Below are 10,100 nucleotides of genomic sequence, written 5' to 3'. Positions count from 1 at the left end.
AATCAACAAGGAATTAATTTCACCATTGTTGCCATTTTTTTGTTTTGTTTTTGATGTAAGTCAGGGGCAGGAGCACTATGGAATTTCCAGATGATACAATATAGATGATACAATACTAGAAAATGGCATGAACAGAACATTAGAACCAGAAGACCTTGGAAATCATCTAACTCAGTCTCCTCAATTTGCAGATGAAGAAACCAAGGTCTCAAGAAATAAAGTCATTTGTTCAGAGTCAGGGAAAGGCTCAAAGTTAAAGTTGGAATTAGACCCCCAAAATCTCTAAAAATCTGCCTCACTTGCCACTCTGAACTGCTGTAATCATCTGCCCAGTTTAGGGGCTGAAAGCTGAAGCTGCCTTCCTGATCCTGGTGTTGTACTGGGGTATTTGTGAAGAACTCGGCTGCTCAGGTATAAACACGTTTTGTGGTTTCCACACCTCTTGTGTTTAATATGCTACATAATAACTGAAAGACTTTTAAAAAGACTTTGAAAGAAATTTAATTGATACATTCCTTATGTCTAGTGTTCTGTACTTTCATTTTTAAATTCTCTTTCTTTCTCTACATCCCCCTGTCTTGGGCCCAGTTTCGCTGAGGAGTCATTTCTGAAACTTTAGGTTTTAGTAACTTTAAGCCATTGTCAGAAAACACAGGAAAAGCAGTTAGAAGGAACCCCATTAGCCATGCCTGCAAGTCCTGTTAAATTACATGCTTGTTGCTGTTCGCTGTTTAATTCCATAAGATCACCCTTCTGTCACTCAACTTGGACAGAAACTTATGGAGACAAGACAATCTTGGCAAAAACTGAAGAGAAACTGTTGCTGGGGGCTGGGGGTGGGAAATGGATGTAGCTGACAAATCACAAGGCTGCCTATTCAGTCATGAGCATGAAAACATGACTCTGGATCAATGTATGAAAAAGATATTTAATAGGATGGGAGAAGTCATTTGAACACCTGTTTCCTTGGCAATTGAATGCACTGGTGTCAATCACTTAGCCTGGATCTACTCTCCGGGCAGAAAATGACCTCATCTCTTATTCTTTGAAGATTGAAGCAGCAGAACAGCATCTATTTTTAACAGGACTGGGAGCAATAGGCATGGCATTGACAGCTAGGAAAGTTTGTCTTAGAAAGTCTGGCCCGCAGCCGGGGGGAATCAGAGCCAGGAGAGGGACAAGGAGAGAGGTTGTAAGCTTGTGTGGACACCAGCACATGAAACGAGAAGCACAGGACGTAGAAATTCTGAATAAGAGGTAAACTCACCTCACCCTGAAAGTTTCTAAGCCTAGAGTCATGAATGCCTCTTCATCTCGCAGCCCATTCTGGTCATGGAGACGTTCCTTTTGAAGGGTAGCTGTCTGTGTTGACTTTGTTAAGGTGGAAGTTCAAGCTCATTTAGGAGGACAGAAGGATTCAAAGTACCCTAGCAGGGCTCAGCTCTGAGCTTCACAGGTACCCCATGGAAGGGCTCCCCTTATCAGGACCAAGCAATGAAATGTTAATATAAGCATGTTTCTTTGCTGCATTTCTCTGAAAACTTTAGGCTTCCTCCATGCAACTGTGTCATGGCTGCGTTTTTATCAGAGATTCTCACTGAGCTTGGTTTTATCCTCTTCCATGTACCTGAACCTGGAGAAGGAAATGGCAACCCACTCCAGTATTCTTGCCTGGAGAATCTCATGGACAGAGGAGCCAGGTGGGCTACAGTCCCTGGCATTCCAAGAGCTGGACACAACTCAGCAACTAGACCACGTGCCTGAACCAGCACTGTGGCTCCAAAGAACACAATATTACAATTATCTTGGCCTCTGAAATGCATGCCTACGCTTTCTGTTAGCTTTTCTCTTTCCCCAGGGATGAACAACGCATCTAGGACACATTTCCGAAAAGCTTACAACTTTTCTTAAAATAAAACTCAGTCTCTTTACTGTATCCCAAGTTTCTGTTTGATTCTTGACATATTCCATAAGAACCTCTTCAGTTAGACACTGATATCCTTCAGGACTCCCAGGGGGTACATCTCACACAGGTTTCTTTCCCCACATTGGATAGTTCAGGGGGAGAGACCACAGACCTACTGTAAAATGGGGGGAAATATTTGGTGCTGGAAAAGACTCTTGAGAGTCCCTTGGACTACAAGGAGATCAAACCAGTCAATCCTTTAGGAAATCAACCCTGAATATTCATTGGAGGGACTGCTGCTGAAGCTGAAGCTCCAATACTTTGGCCACCTAAGGTGAAGAGCCAACTCACTGGAAAAGACTGTGATGCTAGGAAAGATTGAGGGCAGGAGGAGAAGAGGGTGGCAGAGGATGAGACAGTTGGATGGCATCATTGACTCAATGGACACAAATTTGAGCAAACTCTGGGAAACGGTGAAGGACAGAAGAGACTGGCATGTGCAGTCCATGGGGTTGCAGAGAGTCGGACACAACTTAGCGACTGAACAACACCTGAGTGTGATGCAGTGTTGTAAGTTATAATAAAATATGATACAGGAAGTTGTGGGAGCATGTGGAATGTGGCAATTAATTTGCCTGGGGAAGGGAGACCAAGGAAGGGCTCACAGAGAAGAGGTGTCTAGGCTGGCTCTTGTGGTGGAGGAGTGGGTGTTTCAGACAGGAAACAACATCTGCAAAGACCCAAAGGTGTGAAGATATGTGGCTCTTTTAAAGACTAGCCAGTAGTCTGCTCTGGTGAGGGTAAAGTGCACGGGGTAGGGAGGTGGGGGCTGGACAGGGAGCAGTAAGACGTGAACCTAGAAAGGAAGGCTAGTGTTCCACTGTTAAGGGCTCACTGCCAGGTGCCAAGGACTCTGAACGCCTTTTGGTGAAGAATAGAGAACCCCTTGAATTATCAGAGGGGTTTTTCTTCATGGATTAGACATCACTTGATTCTTACCTATAGGAGTTTTGCCTCTACAGGTCTGGTGACATGTTCTTTAAACCTTTTCATTTTCCCCTTAGGTGCCTAGGAAAACTATACTTCACAGCTCCCATACAATTAGATAGAACCCCGTGACCATCCTGGCTGATGAAACGTGGGCAAATGCAATAGACATTACTCTTAGAAACCTCAAGTGGAGAACTCTGAGACTAAAAAGATGGCAGGCTCGCTAGATGGAAGGATCGTGGGTCCCAGAATCACCGCGTGGAAGGCTATCTACTACATTCCCAATTGGCTTGTTTGAAATGTAAACATTCTATGCCATTAAGCTACTGAGCATCAAAGATCATCAATTAGTGGTTCTACTGATTCTACCGATTCATTGGGTGAGGATGTTCTCAGGGCAAAAGTAGCTGTTTGCCCAGATGGACCAGGCCAGTGTGTGGACAAATACTTAATGGCACCCGCCTGCTTTTCTCCAGAAGGACTTCCCCAGCGTGGCCATTGCACCAGATTCTTTCTGACTCTCACTCGTTGACAGTATGCGTGTGCAGCTTCCTTCATCCTTCCAGCCCTGGTTGTCCACCTCCACAAAGCCCAGCACAGAATCAACTCCATAAAACCCAACCACCTCTCCCCTCACTTCTGCCATCCCATATATGTCATTCATGGTGTTTCTTGTGTTTTATGACTCTTGCCTCAAGGCCACAATTGACTTCATTTTAATTTGATTTCATCTGTATATACAGTTATTTATTTAGGGAGTGTTTGGGAGCTGTACCCTCTAATAGTGCAAAACTCCACGCCTCTCGGGAGATAAGACTAAATGCAATTCTTTTATCAGACAAACCTGAGCCAGTTCTAAGAAAAGGGAGCGGTAAAAAGGATGAAGGGTCAAGGATGATGAGGAGGCCGTATTTGGAATTCTAAGCCCTGCCTGTGACGGGCTTGTAACATGTGGCTTTAATCACCATTTTCCTGCCCATGTTGTTTAACAAGGGCTGGATTCCCGTTGAATCCAGACACTCAGGTTGATGATGACAAATCTTTTAGGATTTGTCCTAAAAGATTTCCTTATCTGCATATAAGATCCATGAATTTAAACTCTTTTCACGATTTGATACCTTGAGTTTTTATATTCTTTGGTTCTGAGTGAACATGTAGCAAAGCAATTCAGAGAGGAGGCCGAGGGGTTATTGAACACGCTGTGACTGGATTACCTCCATGTTTTCAATACCCCTGCATTGAGCTTTATGATCTCACAAGTTACAACTGGCATCAATTTAATGAATTGTTTCTGGAGGAAATCCATAACACCATTTTACAAAGTTTTATTACTGCCATATTTAGTCATCTACCAAAATTGTTTTTATTAAAGCCTGCTGACAATTTAGACAAGATGGTACAGGTAGTTCACAAATATGAGAGCTCCCAGAGGAGGCATCTGGAGAATGATTCAGCCTCCCGAAGCCAGACCCCTTAGGATCACATCTTGGCTGTTCTACTAAGGAGCCCTGGGACCTTGCACCAGGCACTCAGCCTGTCTGTGCCTCAGTGTCCTTCTCTATGGCGAGAGCTGCAACATTCTGACCTCATGAGGCATGGAGATTGTATCATTGGCTCACAACTTCCATTTCCTTCCCTGCTCTTCCAGTTCTCCCTGTAGACCTCCTCGTTCTACTGACTGGAGCTTGGCCACTCAACTGGCCAAGATGGCCCAGAAGCAGAGGAGCCATTGGCGTCACCTGAGCAAAGGTTTTTAGAAGCACTGGGTCTTCCCATCAGCCCTTATGTTTTGCCCGCACTCTGAGACCATCAAGTCTCACGTGGTGGCTACTTCTTCAGTCTGGTTCTGGAATGAAGAGACACATGGAGCAGAGCCAGGATGAGTCCAGCAGAGCTGCCAACGTTCAGAAATTCCAGAACTTTTAGGGTTGAAAATTGAAGCTCTCGGTTCTTACAGGCAGAAAAAAAAAAAGTCTTAAATTAAGGCAAAGATTGGACATAGATCCAACACACCCATTGTTGAGTCTACTGATTAGACTCACGTGGCCCCAGTAATTTATTTCCATTGACAAAATGTCTCTGGGGAAAGAGTGAAGGTGCAGTCATCTGAATCTTAATGAGATCAAAGTACCTTAGGAGGCATTTCTTGAGAAGTAAGTTATGGGTATGGCTGTTGACTTACATGGACCTTCCTGGGATCAAACTGACTAAAAATGAAAGCAGTTACGTAAATAGAATTATGCATGAAATATCATATGCTCATATCACATAGGAAGCTGTGCATTTGTGTATATGAGTATAAGCGTTAACTATCGCTAGAAGGATAAAGAAATGGGTAAAAACATGTCACCAGAGAGGGACACTGGGTCAGGAGGGGATGAAGGCAAGAAGAGTAACTCGTCACCACGTACTCTTCTGAATATTTTCCAACTCCTGCACGTGCGCATGTTCTACCTCGCCAAAGCCATATAAATTAAGTAACTTACAACCTTTGATCTACCAAATGTAGATGGAGGTAGATGGCACATTGGGCTGGCACATGTGGGTTTTCTTTTGGGGTCTCCTGGAAATGGTCTAGGGTTAGTATGATAGTTGTACAAAAGTGTAAATTACTGAAAACTACAGAATTGTTTACTTTTAAATGGTTTACATGGTGAATCTTATGTTTTCTCATTAAAAAACAGAACATCTTTCTTTTCATAAGAAAAAATTTACATTTTGTTTGTTTTTCCAACCCCGCCATGAGGCTTTTAGGATTTTGGTCCCCTGACCAGGTATCAAGCCTGGGCCATGGTATTGAAAGCCCTAACCACTGGACCACCAGGGAACGCCCAGTCATAGGAAAATATCTTAAACTGTATATGAATGAACATTATGTGGTTTTAACAAATGCACAAAAAATAATTTACAAAAGGCAAAGATGGTGTTACTGATAGGTTGATCGTGTTATGCAAGTGTCAGTTTATAAAAGCTTGGGAAAGGGAGATGGTTTGACTCAGAATAATTCCCTACCTACAACACCTCTGAGCGATTTGACTGTTCAGTCTGCTCCTCTGTCCCACTGAGAGATCAGGTTTCATTTTTGCCTTGGAGCCACGGTCCAGACCAATGCACAGTGCCTGCTTCATGAGAGGGAAGAGAACATACACCCTGTATGAGGGAAGAGAACATGCACACATGCAGACACAAGGATCCCGAGTCTAACCAGAAGGAAGCCACAGTTAGAAGTGGCTGCCCAATCTGCAAGGCCATTGCTAAGTGATTCTTCAATCTCTAACTTTTCTCACTGAATATCCACTCCCACTAAGATTGCATTTTGCAGACTTCATTTGAAGTGAGAAAACATGTCTTGCTTTGCCTCTAATATGTGGGTTTTTCTAGCTTTCTACTAACAGATTATGATCTCCAGACCTAGGTCTGAAGGCCAGTTTACCCAAGACTCTTCACACAGTAAGGTAGTCCACAATTTGCTATTTCAAGGTATGGGGAGGTGGTGGGTAGACAAAGAATCACAACTGCCTAGGGAGAAAAAAAAAGAGTTATAAGGGCAGCCTCCCTCTTGAGAGTTGAATTTGATCCTTTAAGGCTGGCAATTCAATCTTTTAAAAGGCACATCTCTGTTCTAATCAATCAAGCTTTCATTTCCAACAGCAATAACCTTCCCTAGGCACTCAAGAAATCAGAAACTAGAATCTTGGACATAGAAATTCAATACAGAATTTTCTACTGAGTTGACCTGGTCCTACAAACCTCCCCAGGATTTTGTCAGCAGGAAATCTGATGCTCCAATATATCATGGGATGCCAACACCATCTATCAGTTCAAATCTGTCACATTAGGTAGAAAAGATGTGGTTTGCATCCAGGGCTTAAGGAATAGAGGGTCTGATAAATCTGAGAAGAATCAAATATAAGTAATGTCCTCTGGTGTGTTTTCCAACCTCTCATCTTGGGTTTATTGTTTTGTGAAGACTATATCTGAGGTTGATTGACTAGATATTCTGGGCCTTAGGGGTTCTGATCCAAAGCACTTAGCTAGTGGCTTTGCAGATACTCTTAGCCAATAAGAGGGTCAAACGTCATGGATGTGATCTCAGCCCTCTGTTATCTTCATTAAGCTTTGTGGGAAGTGATAGGAAGAATCATACAATCTAGGTGACCCACACACAATGCAATTTAAGGTACAAGGTATTTTTAAGCAATTTTTTTTCTCCAAGGTGCCACATTAGAAATTTGCTCAGGGAACATCCAAATTTCCATAAGACTGGAAAAATAATAGTGTGGGCAAATGTATTCTAAGGGATGATTAGTCAATACTATATCATGTTATATCGTATCTTAACTGACTGAGGTCTGGATAGTTAATGGATGTGAAGTCACATTGCAGGGCTTCAGGTTGAAGCCCCTCACCCCCACCCCCACCACAGTAGGAGGCATGTAAGAGTTGGAAGCCATTTGACTTTCTAAGCCTGCAAAATAGGGATCAGAATAGCCGGTGTGCCAGGACAGCAAAGTTGTTTAAAGGTTCAAACAAGTAAGTAAACTATGATTTACTTTCTGTAAAAGTTAACATCATTGCTATATGGGCAGTTTTCAGTAGTAATAGTTCTGAGATCCTCACAGGTATGCTGCCTCTCTACATTGTACAGCAAGTTCCCAGTCTGCTAGAATTCTTTTAGAAAAACACTTTATTGATGTATGATTGACATACAAAAATTTGTACATGTTTAATATGTATCCAATTTGATGAGTTTGGAGATAAATATTAACCCATGAAACTATCACCATAACCTACAACAGAAACATCTCCAATAGCACTGAAAGCTTCCTCCTGCCCTAATTATTTATTATTGTTTTGTGTGTGTGTGTGTGTGTAACCTAAGCTTTACCCTCTTAGCAAAATCTCAAGTATACAATACAGTATTGTCAACTATAGGCTCTGTGCTTTAAGTAGAAATCTAAGGACTTATTCATCTGTATAACTGAAACTTTTGAATCAAATTCATAGTTGAAAATTTCTTGCCACAAGTATCCTGAAAGTTTTTACAGCTTAGTTGGAAGCTAATCTTCTTTATATGTTAACAGTATCATCATAAAACAAAGGTAACAATATTGCATTCCATGACCCTTTTAGATAAGTTCTGATCATGTCATTGGACATGCAGTTATAAAAGTCACTTGTAATGATTGCATATTTAGATGTTCTTGCCACTGCTTTTTGTACAATGAATACATGAAATAATTCTGAGTCAGTAGAATTGCTTAAAAATCTTGTTAGCTCTTATCTTCTAGACATTTAATAGACAAACTTCAGCAACGCTATCTCTCTGAGTTGCTCAAATACATGTAGATATGATATTTTTCCTTTGCTACCAAGTCCTCCTGCTGAGCCAACCACCATCTCGGGACCTGACCCAGGACTGCGAGCTCCAACACATCAGTGGAGGTATCCATGCTGCGAGGCATTGGAGATGCACACAGGATGGAAAATTAATCCATCCTGTGGCCAGAGTTGGAACTGCCTAGAAATCCTCCTGACTCCCTAACGACTCTGGTTAAGACAGCCTGGTAGTAGCTGTTCTTAAATGCTTGGTGTGAGCCTGGGTGCCCCAGAATAGCTTTAATCAGGTGGGATGGGGCAGGAGACAGTCACAGTTGTTTAAAGGTTCAAACAAGCAGATCAGTCACTTAACCAGAGGCGGTGCTGAAAAATGTAACTGCCAGAGAACCAGTTTGTGGTTTGCAAACAGGACAAATGGGTGTGGGCTGAAAATGTGGCATAACCACCCAGGAAGAACTGAAATTGCCAAGCAGGAGGCATAACTACACGCCCTGGTTATGACCTCTTGCCTGGCAGCTCCCAGCAACGTAAGGCCATGTCCGTTATCTGTAAGAAAATGAAGGTATCTACCTGAAAGTAAAGAAGGGCTGAAGGCGGGACTTCACCTATTAGTGCGGGTCCGAGGGCAGCAAGGCGCGCCAAGGGGAGCCCTGGACACAGAGGAGACCCCAGCGTTCCTGCCCTAGCTCTGTCACCGACAAGACCAAATCTTGCAAATGCTCTGGGCCTCAGCATCCTCATTCACGAAATGGGAATAACTGTACCAGCTGCATCTTCCTTGCAGTATTGTGTTGAGGCTCAAGCAAACCATCAAGAAGTTTCTAAGAACTCCTGGTGTTCCCAGAAGTATAGATCCTAAGGGGGGCTGGGATGAGGATGAGGAAGAGTATCTGGCCTGGAGTATTCACAACAGATTTTGGAGAAACTGGGACTCAAACCTGGGAAACAGTAGTAAACCGTTGGACAGAATTTGCACAAGGACTCTGTTTCAGAATACAACTTCTAATTCCTCTAAGATTTCACAAGCAAGGAGGGTGTCCATGGAGAGGCACAGCTGAGGTGGATCCTGAATGGTGAGGACAAATGAGCTGCACAAAAGGAGGGAAGGACAGGTGTTCCTTGTGAGAGGGGATGCGTCAAGGCTTGGAGGGAATAGCAAGCAGTGTTACTCAAGGAGGCATGAATCAACGGGCAAAAAGCTCAAGAGCAGGGAATGACACGGTGTAGGTCGGATGAGACCAGATTAAAGTAGCAGTGAAACCAGACAGAAGAGGCATTTAGGAAGAAAGAGAAAGTTCCAGGAGACTTTCAAGCAATAGTTTAAGGAAGATTAGTCTGGCAAGTAATATGCAGGCTGGTGGCAGCTAAGATGGAAAAGAACAAGGAAAATTATCTATTAGCCATTCATAGCAGTGGTAATGGAGAGAAATGGAGAGATAAGAAACAAAGGAAAAAACTGAAAAGTATGGATGACTAGCTGGATGTAGAGGATACCCTGGTCCTCAGTGGCGGTAAAGACTGAGACCACTTTGTTTGGGCTGCTTTCTTGGACAGTGGTTTCAAGCCATTGTGTCCAGAGTATCGTGAGTACAATCGACTCATTGATAAGGAAAATTTTTTCTCGCTGCCCACAGCTTTCATCACTTGGTTCTGTAAGTGGGGTTTTCTTGATTCTTTCCATCTCGATTTAACATAAACTCCTGCTGTCCAGTTTTGCAATAAACGTTTATCGCTGTGTCCTTTTGTTGCTTTTTCACACTATAGGGGCACCAGAAGGAGAAGAGAGGGAGGACAGGTTCAAGACAAGATATAATTGCTGAAAAGCTCCCTAGCCTGGGAAAAGAAACAGTTATCAAAGTCCAGG

Source organism: Bos indicus x Bos taurus, chromosome 13 (genome assembly GCF_003369695.1).
Source record: "Bos indicus x Bos taurus breed Angus x Brahman F1 hybrid chromosome 13, Bos_hybrid_MaternalHap_v2.0, whole genome shotgun sequence".
NCBI lineage: Eukaryota > Metazoa > Chordata > Mammalia > Artiodactyla > Bovidae > Bos > Bos indicus x Bos taurus.
Note: the sequence above shows the minus strand (reverse complement) of the source record.